Consider the following 15,621-nt stretch of genomic DNA (forward strand, 5'->3'; position numbering starts at 1 on the left):
AGTTTCCTACAAAAGACACCTCTGCTCTGATTGTAATTGTCAGTTTGTTTGTTACACTAATTACAAACACTAAGTACAAACCAAAAACAGTCTGAACTGTGATATTGGCAAATGCTGGACCATCTGTTAGAGTGCATAAAGGACAATGCCTGACAGTAGTAGATAATCAGCTCTCCTGGAAAATATATATATCTTTTTTACTTTTTTGCAAACCATGAGAAATGTTTTGTCAGAATTGCCATAGGATGAACTGCCTTTGGTGTTTTCATGGATTATAAGACATGGTAACAATAAAACAAGAATAACAAATGCTCAGGATGAGATGAAGCAAATTCAATGAAGAAACAATTAGCAAAAAGAGACAATGCAGTATACAATCAAATGTTGAATATAAATAAGGAATTAAGTAGAAATAAATTAAAGATACAATTTTTATATAAAAATACATTTTAACCCTATGAGACCTATTAAGACCTATGATATATTTTTTTATGTAAAGTTGTTTGATGCTACAAGGAAAACATTTTTTCCTAGCCTAAACCAGGTGTTTTTTTTTTCCTAAACCTGATCTCTTCCTAAAACATAAACAGTAAATGGTTATCATCACTTTCAATTCAATATATACTGTATATGCCAAAAGAGAACTAAAGCACTGATATGCATGTCTGTAGACATGTAAATAAGTTTGCTTTTGGTTCAGAAATGTTCAAAATTCTTATTTTTTTCATGTTGTATAGGCTCGAAGTAAGATCACTGGTAGATACAACGTGACAGTTGGTCAATGGATGTGACACAACAACAATTATATCAGTAAGTAATATCAAGCTGGAGAGATGGATAGACTGAGATGATGAAGAGTTCACAAAGTTGCAATCCCTACTCCATAGTATTGGATTGTCAAAAACACAAGCAGAAATATAACAAGATATGATCATATCCAAATCTCTGATCTTTTTTTGGATCAAATGATGCCCACCTGTCTAAGTAGCATTGAACGCTTTGATAAACACAGAGTTGGTGACCAGCCGGCGCCATGCAGTGCAGCTGGTCAGATTTCTGTTTGACTTGACTCAGACTCGCTCTGTCGTCATACAAATGTAAACAATAACCTCACAGGATCAGAGCAGCTGCACGTATACAAAGCCAGATGCACTCACAGTCATTATCCACTGGACTGCAAGAGGTCAGGGCATGAAAGTACAATGATATTACTTTTTATAAATAGGTGTAATACAAGACGTAGAAAGAGCAGGTGTGGTTGAACATATTGGATATTTTGCATATTCTACCTGTTGGCAATGACTGATAACCTCAGTGTTTTTATCCTGTGCAATGGTCCGTTTTTCCCTTGATATCAACAAGCCTATATGAGAATCTGAGAAATGTATTAAGCCACATTTATGTGTTTGTATAATTTTTAGACAATGATGAAATGATGTAACATGGCTTCCTCTCATATCACTATGTTCAATGTGGCAATTCCTTATTTAGAATCAGATCGGTCCAGATTCATCTCTATAAGGTGAACTATTATACATATAAGAAATAATAAAGAAGATCTGTGAAAGTATTTCCACCTCATTGTTTGAAATAGCTCAGAGAAATGACTCACAGGGTTGTGTATAACTGCTCGGTATGAAAACCTTCTATCATTCACCACCTCTTCAAACGCTGCTAAAGAGAAGACAATCGAGTTGTCACTGTCATTTTTCAATTTTAAAGGATGCAGAGTTTGAGTTTTGTTTGAAATAAAGGTCATTCCAGGACTAAGGGCTATAGTAGATAAAGGCTTCTTTTGGATGTAGAAATGTGTAAACTAAGTCATGTTTACAGCACAGCAATAAGTTTTGAAACCCAAGTATCTGTGAGAAATGCATATCACTCTCAACAATTAACGTAGGATCCAATCATCTACATACAGTGTCCATCAGAGGGCTTTCTTAAAGTCATAGCAGGCAGCACACAGCTGCTTGTGACTCAGCTCTCCTCTCTCTTGAAGGAGTTCTCAGGGGACCCTCCATTTCAGAGATATTTGACAGAAGATACTGGACAAACGAGCAGGAGCTGTATCCCGTTTATGAAGATGAAAAGAGAGAGAGAAGGAGGAAGCAGTTTAACAGGAGAAATACAACAAGGCACAGGGGTAGTTTGTTGTTTCCAGCACATTCTTTTTAAAACAAGAATTGAATGCAGAAAATGTGAAGTCTTTGCTTCACATGCTTCCTTTAAAACACTGCTACTTCAGGGAGAACGTGTGCATCTAATATTTCAGTCTTTTCAAACTATTTAGGGAATAAAGCACAGGAATTATACTGCATGAGGGGAAATCTTTTCAGCTTGAGTAATGGAAACAGCAACCATCGAGGGAAAATAAGCCATTCCTTTGTAGTAAACACTGACATTGTATTCCAAGCTGACGTTTTCCCTTTTGGATACATTTTTTAATAATATTGGACCAGAAACACACAAAAAGCAAACATTATCTCAAGAAGCAGTGTGATCCCTTAAGTGAGCTAAATATCAAAGCTAGCCACCCACAAACATTTGGTCAAAAGCAACGGAATCTCCAATATGATGGAAGACCTGTCTGTGAAACATAGACAGTGGAATATAAATTGTGATTCTGTGCACTTGGGTGGTCTGCAGATGTTGTAGCTGGTCGACAAAACAGGCAGACGCCCTAACACTCAAGGTCAAAGCAATGCCAGCACCAAACATTGGCAAAATGACACAGCTCCTAGTATTTGCCCTGGTATCCTGCTGCAGTGCGTGCCACAGTGTGCGGCACATTGTGCATCAAATAACACGGACCCTGGTATACTCGCGCGTCAGGGTCCTGTAGTATCGCAATTCCTCATCAGGGGGCGGTACAAGACTGGATGCAGGGAATTCCTACCGACGCATTCCTACCAAAGAAGAAGAGAACGCTGTTACAGCTTCCTCGGACACGTCTGGTTCGAGCGCCTCACAGCTGAAAGGCCCGTCGGGCAGGGGAGTCGGGGCGTCAGCTGGTTGGAGGGTCGCCAGGTCCAGGCTCGGATGACTGTCCTTGGCGACTACTTCTCCTAAAGGGGGCCTACATGCTGTCTTAAGAGTGGGATATGACTGACGTAGAGAAAAATCGAACTGTCTTTAGTTTAGTAGCTTTATTACTTATTAGTATGAACGTTTAATAAACGGTGAAATATAATATAATCACTTCACTTTACTGTGAAGCCTGTATTCAGTGCCAGCTTTCAAACATTTTTAGGGTCCAGTGTGTAATATTTAGAATGTTTTATTGGCAGAAATTGAATATACCACCCATGAGTATGTTTGTTGTAAGTTTATTGTCACTTAAAAAAAAATACTATGTTTTTTTTTAAAGTCTTAGAATAAGCCTTTTATATGCACTTTAGGTGAGGATTGTGCTCCACGTTCAAAATCTAATGTGTAAACCAACGAAGAAGAAGTAGGAAACGGCAGAGAGTGAAAGGGTGTTAAAATTCTTTCTGGAATGTGAATGGTTGAATGGAGAAGTCTTCCTTTCGTTGCATTCTGCATTCCCACCGTTAGATGTCACCAATCTTACACACTGGACCATTAACTTGCGCCGCAATTAGCAACTACGATATGTTATGATATAAATGTTTATGATATGATTCCATTATGGTAAATAAACTATGGTTAATATATCGCTTAGATGAAGTAAAGATCAAAGAAGTCCTGGTGGCTAGCTTCTGTCCGCATCTGTCCACCTGCTCGATCTGTCCACTCTTTATATAATACTACATCCATTACGTATAAAGGGCACACAGCATGCAGTGTTGGCACTAAAAGTTGACAGGAGACATAAATCATAGGATATGGAATAATTTAATATGAACAATTATTCTTTGTGTATTTTCCCCACACTCCATACATTCACAACTACACACATAACACAACCAGTCTCTCTCAAACACTGACTCTGAGGTAAGTGCAGGATTTGTGGTAAAAACGCCACATGTTTGCACAGATTTACGGCTCATCCTGTTTAATTAAACGTGGCCAGTTCCTGTTTACACAACTAAATCATCACCATGAAAACAACCGATTACTGGGTCTAAGGCAGGGCAGAGGAGTTCTGTGTGATTAGGTTCCAGTTCTTTCTTTGGGGCTGAAATAAAGAGTAAAACCAGAAAAATGGAGTAGAAAGCTTGTGAGGTGAAGGTTGGTCAAGCATGGCAGGAAAAGGTGGAAAGAACCTTTTCCTTTTGGACAGCGAGAGGTGTTGTGTGAAAAATCTATAACGGCTTTCTTTTCCCTCCTCCCCGCTTATATCAAGTTCCGAAGACGTAGAATTTGTAGAGTACACACACCTAGACACACACTGACCACTTTATTAGGTATACAGGACATGTACCGTAGCCTGCTGCTTCAAGGTTTGGCGTGTTTTGTTCTTTCAGAGATTCCTCATACATTGGCTGCAACGGGTGGTTATTTGAGTGACTGTTGCCTTTCCTTGGACATTTTCTCTTTTTCAGATCGTCCTCTGACAAGCCTGCCACGTTCAAAGTCACTCATTGACCTGTCTTCCTCATTCTGATGCTTGCTTTGAAGTCCAGTGGGTTATCTTAACCATGTCTGCGCGCCTAACTGCATTACTACCATGTGATTGGCTAATTAGAGCAGGTGTGCCAAATAAAAGTGGCGTATAAAGAGAGACTATATATACATTTTTGATCGTGACAATAATGCAGAAAGTGAAATAGACATTAAGTGAGACTTAAAGAAAATACAGTATCACTAAAGAGGTGGACAGTACAGGGGCACAGCGTGTGGGCTCTTTGTACAGGAAGCCCCTCAGCAGCTGTTCTTTTTCTTGGCCAGATGCTGTCAGTGCGCACGGCCTCATGGGAGCTGTGTGCGTACTGTCAGTGCGACTGGACTTGTCAGCTGCTGCAACACACACACACACACACACACACACGAAACAACACAACCCTGCCTGCTTAAAAATGTATACACACATGCATGCACAACCCACCTGAATTAATGTCCTGTAGTTACACGCATGCATATACTGCACAGAATACATATATGCACAAACATGTGCACACACTGCCTTCAGTTGTGGAGGTGTGGTGTCATAATCACCCACTATAGAGGTGGGGAGGCTGCAGAGCAACAAATACTGAGGTGGATTGGCTTCATATTGATCGCTTGCAGGGATCAATGGCTGCCTACTTTGATATCTCTCTCTCAGAGAAAGAACTCCCATCTGTAAATGTCATAACATACTTTTCAATATCTCCTTCACCCTCTTACTCATCAGTTTCCCATGGCAAACATGATGTATCTAATCCAAGACACAGTTTCTCACATTCATGCATTTGGGTTTGTTATCTTTTTTCACACTTTGACATCTCACTATATACGGACACAGAGTGTGCCATGCAGCTCTTATCAGGGGGAAAAGTTGGAGCAATGGTCACAACTAAACTTCCTGCCACTAATTCACACTAATAACACAAGCACACAACCACAGCCACACTGGACTCACTCACGTCAACCAAATACATCACAGGATCTTGGCCTGGCAATCCAGAGCATCCGGGAATTAATTCATTAATTCATTAATGACATCGCTTTTCCTGCAGACTCACTTCCTTTGTATCACTTACATTATTACGCTGCAATTCTATTAAATTACTAACATCTCACATATTACAGTTGCTATGCCAGCATTGGGGGGGATTATGCTGACTCCCCGACAAACCCACTGCGCAATCTGTAAAATGAAAATATCGTCTTTTAGAGAAGTAAATAAGTGAGTAGATGCCGTGTTAAATATGTGCCAATATACCATATAATAGTATACAGACACAAAATACAAACCATAATGACAAATTAATAAAATATAAGTTCTGAAAGACACATGGAGTCTTCAGAGGAAGAGTGACACATTAGTAAATGGCAAATGGTTTGTATTTATATAGCACTTTTCTACTTTTAACTGATAAGACTATTTTGTATATTGTATATGCTGAACATGAAGCTCCAGCCAGCAACTGGTTAGCTAAGTTTAGCATACAGAGGGTTAGGGATATTTCAGTCTGGAGAGACACTGTATCATATTCTGAGTTTTGTTACTGGCTGAAGTCCAGAGATCCAACCCTCCACCTCTGTATGCAGTAGTGCTCTAAATTCAGTAGAGCTAAAACTAACTATTTTTATAATTGATAAGTCTGTCAATAAAAATCTGATTAATGAAATATATGTTTGGTCCATAAAATGTTGAAAATTGTGGATTTCGGAATGATGAAATGTTTCAGTTGTATTGATTTCTTTGAAATCGCTGAAAAATCAGAAAGCTTGTTTTAATACTACACCACACAACTATTTCTTTGGCAGGACTTCAGTGTCTTGAGATTGTCTTCACCTGCAACTGCTAACAGGACATTTCCTCTTCGTTTTCTTGCTGTTTCATAAAGACGTACCTGCTGATGCAGATACAGGTTTGTCATTGAGTCTGCTGGTTATGTCAGGGTGTATTCTGTGACTCTCTGACTCATTCTTCTGCATTTCTACAGTTACACCAGGAGTCCAACATGGACGGACACCAATTTCAAACCAGAGAAAAAAATCATTCCCGTCTCTCTTGTCATTCTCTGACAGGAGAGTAATTCATTTGTGTGGCAAAGGAAGCACGCAGCACAAGGCAAAGGGCAGAGGAGGAGCTGCAAATTATACATTTAATGTAAAATGTGTTTCCCATGGGAGGATCAATTCTTCATGGATGAAAACGATGGCATTTGTGTAATGTCTTGAGAGGCTTTCAGTCATTCTCTCATGAGGAGGACATTAGAGCCCTGCCAAATCAAGCAGACACGTGACCGATCACTGCATGTAGTTACCGCAGCTTAGCTTAGTTTAGCAAGACTGGAAAGAGGAACACGGCTCGCCTCAGTCCTACAGTTAATTTACACCTGCACCTGAAATATGATATATGTCATACTTTTTTATGCAAGAAAATTGGCACTGGTGCCAATCCCAGCTGACATAGGGCAACAGAGACAAACTCACTCAATGTCGCACTCACACCTACAGTCAATTCACAGCTTTCTCAACTAGTTCGCTATGAATATTGGGGTTAAATCAACTGAAGTCTTTAAAATGAATGTGGTAGGTGTGAATGTGAATGAATGAATAGTTGTCTCTGTATGTTGGTCCTGTGATATCCTGATGGCCAAGGACTGATTCCAGGTCTCCCTCAAAGAATAGGTGGTATGAAGGATGGATGGGAGGATGGATGGATGGATGGTAGCCTCAAACTAACAGAGCAGAGTGTATTGTGTATGATGTTGAACTAATTACCGAGAGTTGCAGAACATGCTTTCTCATAACATTCTCTCTGTGTCTAACAAGAGCTGACACAGCCGTAAACACTCCCTGTGTGGGGTCACTGCTTTGTCTCAGCAGTACGTCTCTGGTCATTTAGTCAACCATCTGTTCATTTCATCCATTACTGTATGTCACACAAGAATAAGACAATACTGCGCTGAAAAACGATGCATGTCACTTCTGTTGTTTAGATTTTCGTCTGAGCATGACAAGTGGTGCAATTTGTTTTAATCCTGCTGTGTTTGTGTATGTGTGTGTGTGTGTGTTTTAATGAATCAGATCAAATCTGATGATACATAAGCAGCACGCTGTGTGGTCATTTGATGTAAACATTAAAGAAAGACAAATGATGGACTGAGCTCCGCCACGGGCACGCCATTAATCGGTTTATGTGCTAGTTTCACTTTCAAAAACATAAAGGAACGGTTTCTCTAAGTGTGATTTATACCACATAGTGGTACTTAATGTGGCAGGGGAATTATAACAACAGCAACACAAAACTGTAATGAGTAATGCCTGTACTCGGACAATTTGCATCATCTTCACTCTTTCTTTGATGCCACTTTGCCTCCTGTTTTCTGCTGCCAGTTCTAATTGTGCTGGTGTTCTGGGCCAAGTTCAAGTAATTCACTGGGAAATAATTAATTTGGAAGAGTTGTCACCTGCCATGATTAGGCCCATTATTTGTTTACAGCCTACGAGGCAGTGTGCTAGTACAACCTTAGTATGATAACTTAAAGAGTCAAAGGAACACTATACGTATATGTAGTGTTAGACAAACAAAGCATGGAGAGATCTTAAAATAATGACATCCATCACTTAAGACTGCAATGAAATGTTGACAACTTCACAGACTGTTCAGTTTTCTTATAAGCCAAAAAGACTTTGCTGTTAAAACGTTCAGTGATTTTGTTGCCCTGCCATTATTCAAGGTCACGAGAAGTCAGACAGCTGTGTTCTCAACTTCATTTGTGTTATTTTCCCTTCAATAAATAGAGTGAGACGACTGCCTGTACTTCTGAGGTGATAAGATCCTCCTGGCTTGTTCTCTGTGCTGACCTTGGGTGCTGCAAAGTAAAAATCAATGCTCTTTCAGAGGGACAGAAGACCGTATTCACTTTCTGTTAAAGTACTGATCTCCCACAGAAGACAAGACAGGGGAAGAGGAAACCTGCGGTGTTAGTGAGTGCATGTCAGTGGTGGGTCTATCTGAACAGATAGACTCAGACACAGGTATAGACATTAAAGAAGAGGGTCAGTGATACTGGCACAATAGGTATTAGGTGGTCAGGTTCATTTATCTCAAATCAAACCTGCCTCCCTCTGCCTTAAGGGGCTCTTAGCATGTACGCACCGAACCGCAATACCAACTCTGCAATGATTAGTTTCTCATTGAGAGTGAATTAATTGACCACTATCTGTCCTGGATTTTTTTTTTTTGTTTCATAGTCAGCATTTTTTTGGTATTACATCCAGTATTACGTCTAGATGCAGCAGGAGGTTTGAATAAACCCACTGTCAACTGCACCTGCCCCCCACAAAGCAGCAGACACACAAATACTAGCTAGAAACTACGTAAATATCCATTTATTGTGATATATATCCTTGATCTCAAGGTCATTTTATGAATGAATACTTATTTTTTTAAGTCTAAACACTTTGTCCAAATGTCTGTTTTGATTTAAAGACTTGTGTGAAGATACACACCTTAACTGCAGTGCACTGTGGGACACTTGATTAGCTTATTTTTTTACATGATTTTCAAATGTTATTCTGACTTCACTCAATAGAATTAGGACTTTTTAATATCTATTTAACAAAGATTTCATTGCAAGAACATCTTTACAGAACAAAAACTATGCTCCAAAGTGTACTTCTGTAGTGCTATAGGCTGCTCTGACAACCAGATTTAGATGTATAGAATTGCTTTCCCCCGACCAAATCAGAAAATCCATGCAAGCACATTAGCACAACTGCTAATTGCTAGGCTGTGTGTGTCTAATTGCACACATTGATCTGTCCACAGCCTCCGTCAGCTGAAATGGAATTGTGAAATTAAAGCACTTATTTGGACAGAAAAAAAGGATTTCATGCTGCAGTCAGCCTCAGGATTCCAATATAATGAATAGAGCCTAATGCATAGAACAGAGGTGGATTTAGTTCAGCGGTATAGCATCAAGTTCGTGTGATGCGTGCTGTTTAAATTCTACATGAATAATTCAAGTGTCTGAATGTGCCCTCTGCACTCCCACACCCTGAACACCTCTGGAACTAATTTGTTAATCCATCCTCACTCTTCACATTTTTTCATTTTCACCTCAGATATTCAGCACAAAGGGAATCTGATCCACTGCTACTCAACTCTCAACAGCATATTGTCCAGAGATCATTTGCCAGCCAATGCACCCACTCCTATTATGTCTTATCTTCGACACTGTCATGATTGTGTTTTGGCTGTTTGTGATTTTGTTAATTTGTTTTCAACACCGCATCCAATCTATGAAATCATCCTCCGTGCATTTTATAGATTGTAAGTAATGCCTCCCAGCAGTATGTATTGTTTAGAGCCAGCAAACGTCAGATGCGATTCTCAAAAGTCAGTTTTTATCCCATCATCTGAGTCAGGATCCTCCCCTCCACAATATTTTCCACTAGTCAACTGGTTTTGTTCCTGTCTTTATTCTGAAGGTTTCTGAGTCTGATTTTTAGAAGATTATTGAAGAGATTCAAATCGGTGACCTTCTTTTTGTGAGGCAACAATGCTAGCCACTAAATTCCTGTGAAAACGGGACACATCACCCACAAGGGCATGTTTTTTTTATCCAAATGTGATCAACATACAAATTATTTCAGTACATGTACATTTGCACATTCCTACAGTACATGTTCACTAGTATGTGATTATCTGAGCATGTAAACTAAGAATGCTGACCTAAACTACGATGCACAACGTTGCCTTATTTGGCTCTGACGTCTTTATCTGAATGTGGTGACAATATGGACCACGAAAAATGCGACCAGCGTCCAAAGGAAACAAACAGACGTCACATACTGAATATAAGGGAAATGAGAAGGCAGCCTCATTCCATTACTAACAACACTTTGGGTACACAGAAGCTGCTTTTTACTTTACTTGGAGCTTTTTAAAAGTTGCACTTGGAGATTTGGCGAGCCATGACTCTTCATTTTGCTTTGTGTTCACGGCCAAACAATGACATCATCTATCTAGAGCAGTGCTCTAAAGAAATACCTTCATTCTGACCTCTAATTGGCAAGGCGGCATAAGCCGGAGGGAACATTACACTGAATTTCTAAATGGCTACTCTGGGCCACTGCACAGGACATTTAGTTAAAATTGGTCATTCTCCATCCCTGGAGAGTTGGTGAAGAGTTTGCCTGGAAGAAAGTGCAAAGACGTACAACACGCTGTAGATGACAGGATTCTGCTGTGTGGTCCCTGGTTGCAGTCAGGATGGCAGGCCGCGCAGCATGGAGCTAAGTAATGCCCCACTGCATCTGGCTAATAAGCTGTAAATAATCGGGTGGGCTTTGCTCCTTTCTTTTTCTCTGCTCTTTCGAGCATAATAAGAAAACACTCAGTTGGATGGAGCTTTTTCTAACTGCATGGGGAATGAGTCCCTCCTGAAGTATCTCTTCCATTCCAGCATTAACTTGGCATAACATGGGGGTAAATTACAGACAACGGGGCTTCAGCACACTCTCAGTGACCCTTTGTTTTTGAAATAAATCAATTTTTCTCCCCAGAAATATTGTAGCTGTAGGTGGTAAACAGGATGGGGCGAGTCAAGACTACCAGTACTCTGATATTTTGAAGTCACTTACATAGATGGTTGTTATTTTGTAGACATAAATTGGGTCTACTTTTTATTTAATTGACTAAAACATCATTAAACTTCTCCCACAGTGTTTGTCAAATTGCCAAAATTGGACTCTGAGTTCGGTTTGACTTTGTATTTTTGACACTTAAAGCTGTAATGATTAATGTAATAATATATACAATGTGTGTATAATGTTAATATATATGGATGTGTGTGTATGTTCTTTTTTATTGTATAAGAAGAGTTGCTTGTTATTCAGCTAATTTTCTGTTCTCCTAAGCCTGAATGTTAGGAGCTCATTGTTTTGGTTTTTTCAGGCTAGTATAGTTTCAGTGGAGTTTAGAAAACCTAAAGGTCCATGGAATTATGGGACAATACTAGTTACACCAGAACTGCTGTCCTGTGCACCTACAGTATGTGTATGCTGGCTTATTTCCTACGGCTCAAAGCGGCTCCATATGGAGGGTGATAGTGGGGATCAGTGAGCGTGAAAGTGATTTTGTAGGAAACACAAAAAGCTGCTCTTACATGTTTAAATACATATGTAAAATTGGTTCAGAGCCATTGAATTTAATTTCTAACTCTGGGTCACATATGCAGCTGTCAGCATAGGCATTCATAACGAAACCATCATATCAGCACCACAACACAGTCTGTAAATACATAGTGATGATTAAGCAACTCAAGCTTTGGCCTGTTTTGAGAATAAACCATTCATTTACATAAGAAGTGCTTGCGTCTTCTCTCTGATGCAGCAGTTTCACAAAACCCAAAATAAAATGTGGTCTCCTCTCCCATGTGAAATTATTAAATCAAATTTAATGCACAGCACTTAACTGGTACCATAGTGTCCTCTGGTGTTGGCGATTAAAGCTGAGTAGTACTGTAGTGTTCTACGTATAAATAATAAATATCAGATGCACAAACAGCATTACTTCAAAACCTATATCTCATATGAAATCAATAGTGCCAGTTATTGTGGCCTTGTCTACAGTTGAGGTTGTAGCACACAAGAAATGCTTGTATTATACATTAGCACAGCTAATTAGTGGTGGGTTAAAAGCTACATTCAGAATGCCTTTGATTTAGCTTCATATTTAAACTGTCAAATTATTAACAAACCTGAGTGTACTTTATTGAGTGTTTTCCTAATGACTACTTTCAAGTATCTGACAATCTATTGTTTTTTTATACTGTACTGATTCTTTAATGTGCTGGTGGTTTTCTGACAGTGTTTTTTTGTTGTTGTTGTATTAGGACTCCAACTGGTAGTTGGCAGCAGATTTTGGTCCATCTAAGGCCCAACTCCTACTCCTTTCACTAAGCAAACTTTATATTGTTTATGCAAAATACAATGTTATTTTTAGTTGGAGAGTTTTTAAAAATATATATTATTTTGGGGTGAAAACAGCTAAATAAATTCCCTTGCTTATAGTATTCCAATATATTGCAATATACGCCTCGCCTGTATTGAGATATGTACTGCGAGATTCTAGCCAATACACAGCCCTAGTGTGGAGTGGAGCCGTGGTCTAGCTAGCAACTGTAGTGATTGGGATGTTTTTGGCTTCATTGCTGGGACATGATGTGAATCTTGATATAAAGTTAATGGATTTCACAATTGCACACACACACACACACGCGCACACAGATTCTAATGGTTAACGTATACATGATCAAATCAAACCCTATTGACTACATTACACACTTTGCTGTGTGAATTCCTAACTCCTACAATGTGTGACAAGTGATGACTATATGAATAAAGGCTTGGCCCTTGTGTGTCTGACATAATGAGTCCTCACTAACAGCCAAATGAATCGCATGTCTAATCAATCCCCTCTCAGAAAAGACTCAGCAGCTCTTCTGTGGCTCCTACAATAGCAACACATTTGCCAGTGGTGACCTTTTCAGGCTTTCACAATATTTCTTCTGTGACAGCATGAACAAGACCTTTCTGTGGGATGAGATTGCACGCTGTTGTCTGAAATTTCAATGTAACCACTAATAAAAGATATGAAGTTTTTCAGCCTTCAGCACCAAAGACTACGTGTCCTTCTTCCTTTGGAGCTATTGGAACACGGCATTGCCTGGATAAGAGTTTTTATCTCTTACAAAAAGGCTACAGAAATTCATTTAGACAGACTGAACTGTTTCCTCTAAATGCAAATTATAAAAGTGTTAATAGGGAAATAGGAATGAGCCGATTACACACGTCAACACACACGCAAACCACAAACAAAATCCATTCTATGTATCACGTGCAGTTCACTGCGCGTCTCCTCCTCGTGTCATGTCGTCCACGTCTGTTGCTGGCTCTTTGTGTTTCTTCAAGGTGACTAATTGAATTTCCCTGATTTGACTGACCTTTGCCAGACTTGTTTTGATGGCAATGATTTCCTGTCCCTTTGTCTCAGCGGCTGCAGCAAACAGAGCAAGTGCAGTGGTCTGGTTTATGTTCCCAGGCATCAGCCGAGATGTGAAGTGAGCTGTAAAGACTCACTGAGGGTCACTACGCAGGAGCAAGTGAAGCCAAATAGGTTTTGGAGACAATGCGCTTTCACACTTGACCAACGGAAAAGCCTGATGGTTTTGGGAATCCCCTGACTTGTATGGGCTAGTGTTACTGCTCCTGCTTTTTTTCTACTGCACATACAGGAGTTTGTGCATGTGTGTTACCATACAATCAGAATGTAGTAATGAAAGTTGAATTGTTTTTTTTTGTTAAATAGTTGAAAGACCTTTTTTCACTCAACCGTGTGATGTCATCCACTCTAAAACTGAATCGTCCATGCAATACACACCAACATAAAATTCTGGACCAGGCTGAAAATTCCATTAACTTTTAACTTTCAACAGTGAGAAACCTGTGAAGGTCATGTAAGAGCTGAACGAGGAATGAAAGTCCCACTTGTTAATGTTTTGAAGTTGGAATGAGAGTTCTATGTATAAGTATGTGGAAGCAGTAAGTAGAAGAGAATCAGTGTCTGAAGTGTGTTTAACTTGAATGAAGAACTGTCCTTGAAAAAGTCGGAACATTTCGGAAAGTCTGCTTAGTGATATTCTCACGTAAGACATCTGTACACTTGAACTCATCATTGGCCGTAAAACCTATGAGAAATAATCCTAACATTGTGCAACAGTGAAGCAGAGCAGCTGTAATACATCTACTGGTCAGTGGGGCTGTTCCCTTGTGCCACGACCTCTTGCAATATTTAATACTCATCTACTGTTGTCTTGTTTTGCCGAGACACTTTTGATGAATGGCCACAGTTAATGCGGACACTCGTGATAAATACACTGCATTTCCTGTGCCTCCCGCCCACGTTTTGTCAGCTGAATGCTCTTAATGTGAGCTGGCAGCAGTCGGAAATATTTGATTTGTATTTGCACGAGTTAAGATCTGATACGGTGTAAAGAGGGTACTTTTTCATGTTTGAATTATTTACTCTGAAGAGTGCCATGACATAATGTGGTTGTCATGTTTTAGACTAGTATACAGTATATATATATAAAACTGATCTGAACTGAAGTGAGTTTAGAGTCAATAGTGCAGTGTAAGGCTATTATTATTAAAAATACATCAAAATATACTGTATTGTTTTCTTCAAAACCCTTGTGAGAGCAGAATATATTGGCAGTCAATGCCAATGGCAATGGCATTAGTAAAGGGAAACATCGACTGTCGTATCAAAAACAGAGTCGGATTTCAAGAAAACATTAAAGGAATACTTCACCAATTAGCATTTTACTTTGTTTTACTAGAATAGGACATGCAATGTTTTCTCATGTCAGCTTTTGTTTTGCGTATTCTCTGTTTACATGGAAATTCGAGGTCGGCGTGTTGAGAAACAGCGTTTCCGTGTGGACGGAACACCTCTCTGACAAAAGAAGTATGCATATTCACCTAAACCTGTTTCCGTGTGGACGGCCCCCTAATGTATTTACTGCGGGCGGGGAGTCGGACACACACACACACAGACACACACAGACACACACAGACACACACACACACACACACAGAAGTGCAGTACACACACAGAGTCACAGCTGTACAATAGGCTTTGTTTACTCCTCTCTTTACGTTACAATTAAACACTTCTTTTTTTTTTACCAGCAATCTTGTTCATTCACAGATGAGCCTCATCTGGTGAGAATTCTATATAATATATAATATATTTTAATATCCCAATATACATCGCAAAAATAAAAAAGTAGTTTTTCCAGTATGGTGCAGCCCTAGTAGATTGGTTCACTCGGGAAAGTTTAATATGAACAAATTTTTTATTCATTTATTAATGATTGTCTTTTATTAAGTCAGTATAACATTGTAATGCAATTATTCCTATATGCTATAATTAGAGTGGTATGAATATGTCAGTTCAAACATGTTCATATGTGTTTTAAATAGTTTTTG

The 15,621-nt window shown here is 39.3% G+C and overlaps 1 protein-coding gene across 5 annotated transcripts in view; it reads right to left on the reverse strand.

Annotated features, from left to right (window-relative positions):
- The window catches only part of ntng1a (netrin g1a), a 241,641-nt gene that overhangs the window by 118,884 nt on the left and 107,136 nt on the right, over positions 1–15,621 (reverse strand). The gene's annotated exons all lie outside the window — the stretch shown is intronic.

The sequence above is a fragment of the Solea solea genome, chromosome 1 (assembly GCF_958295425.1).
Source record: "Solea solea chromosome 1, fSolSol10.1, whole genome shotgun sequence".
Taxonomy (NCBI): domain Eukaryota; kingdom Metazoa; phylum Chordata; class Actinopteri; order Pleuronectiformes; family Soleidae; genus Solea; species Solea solea.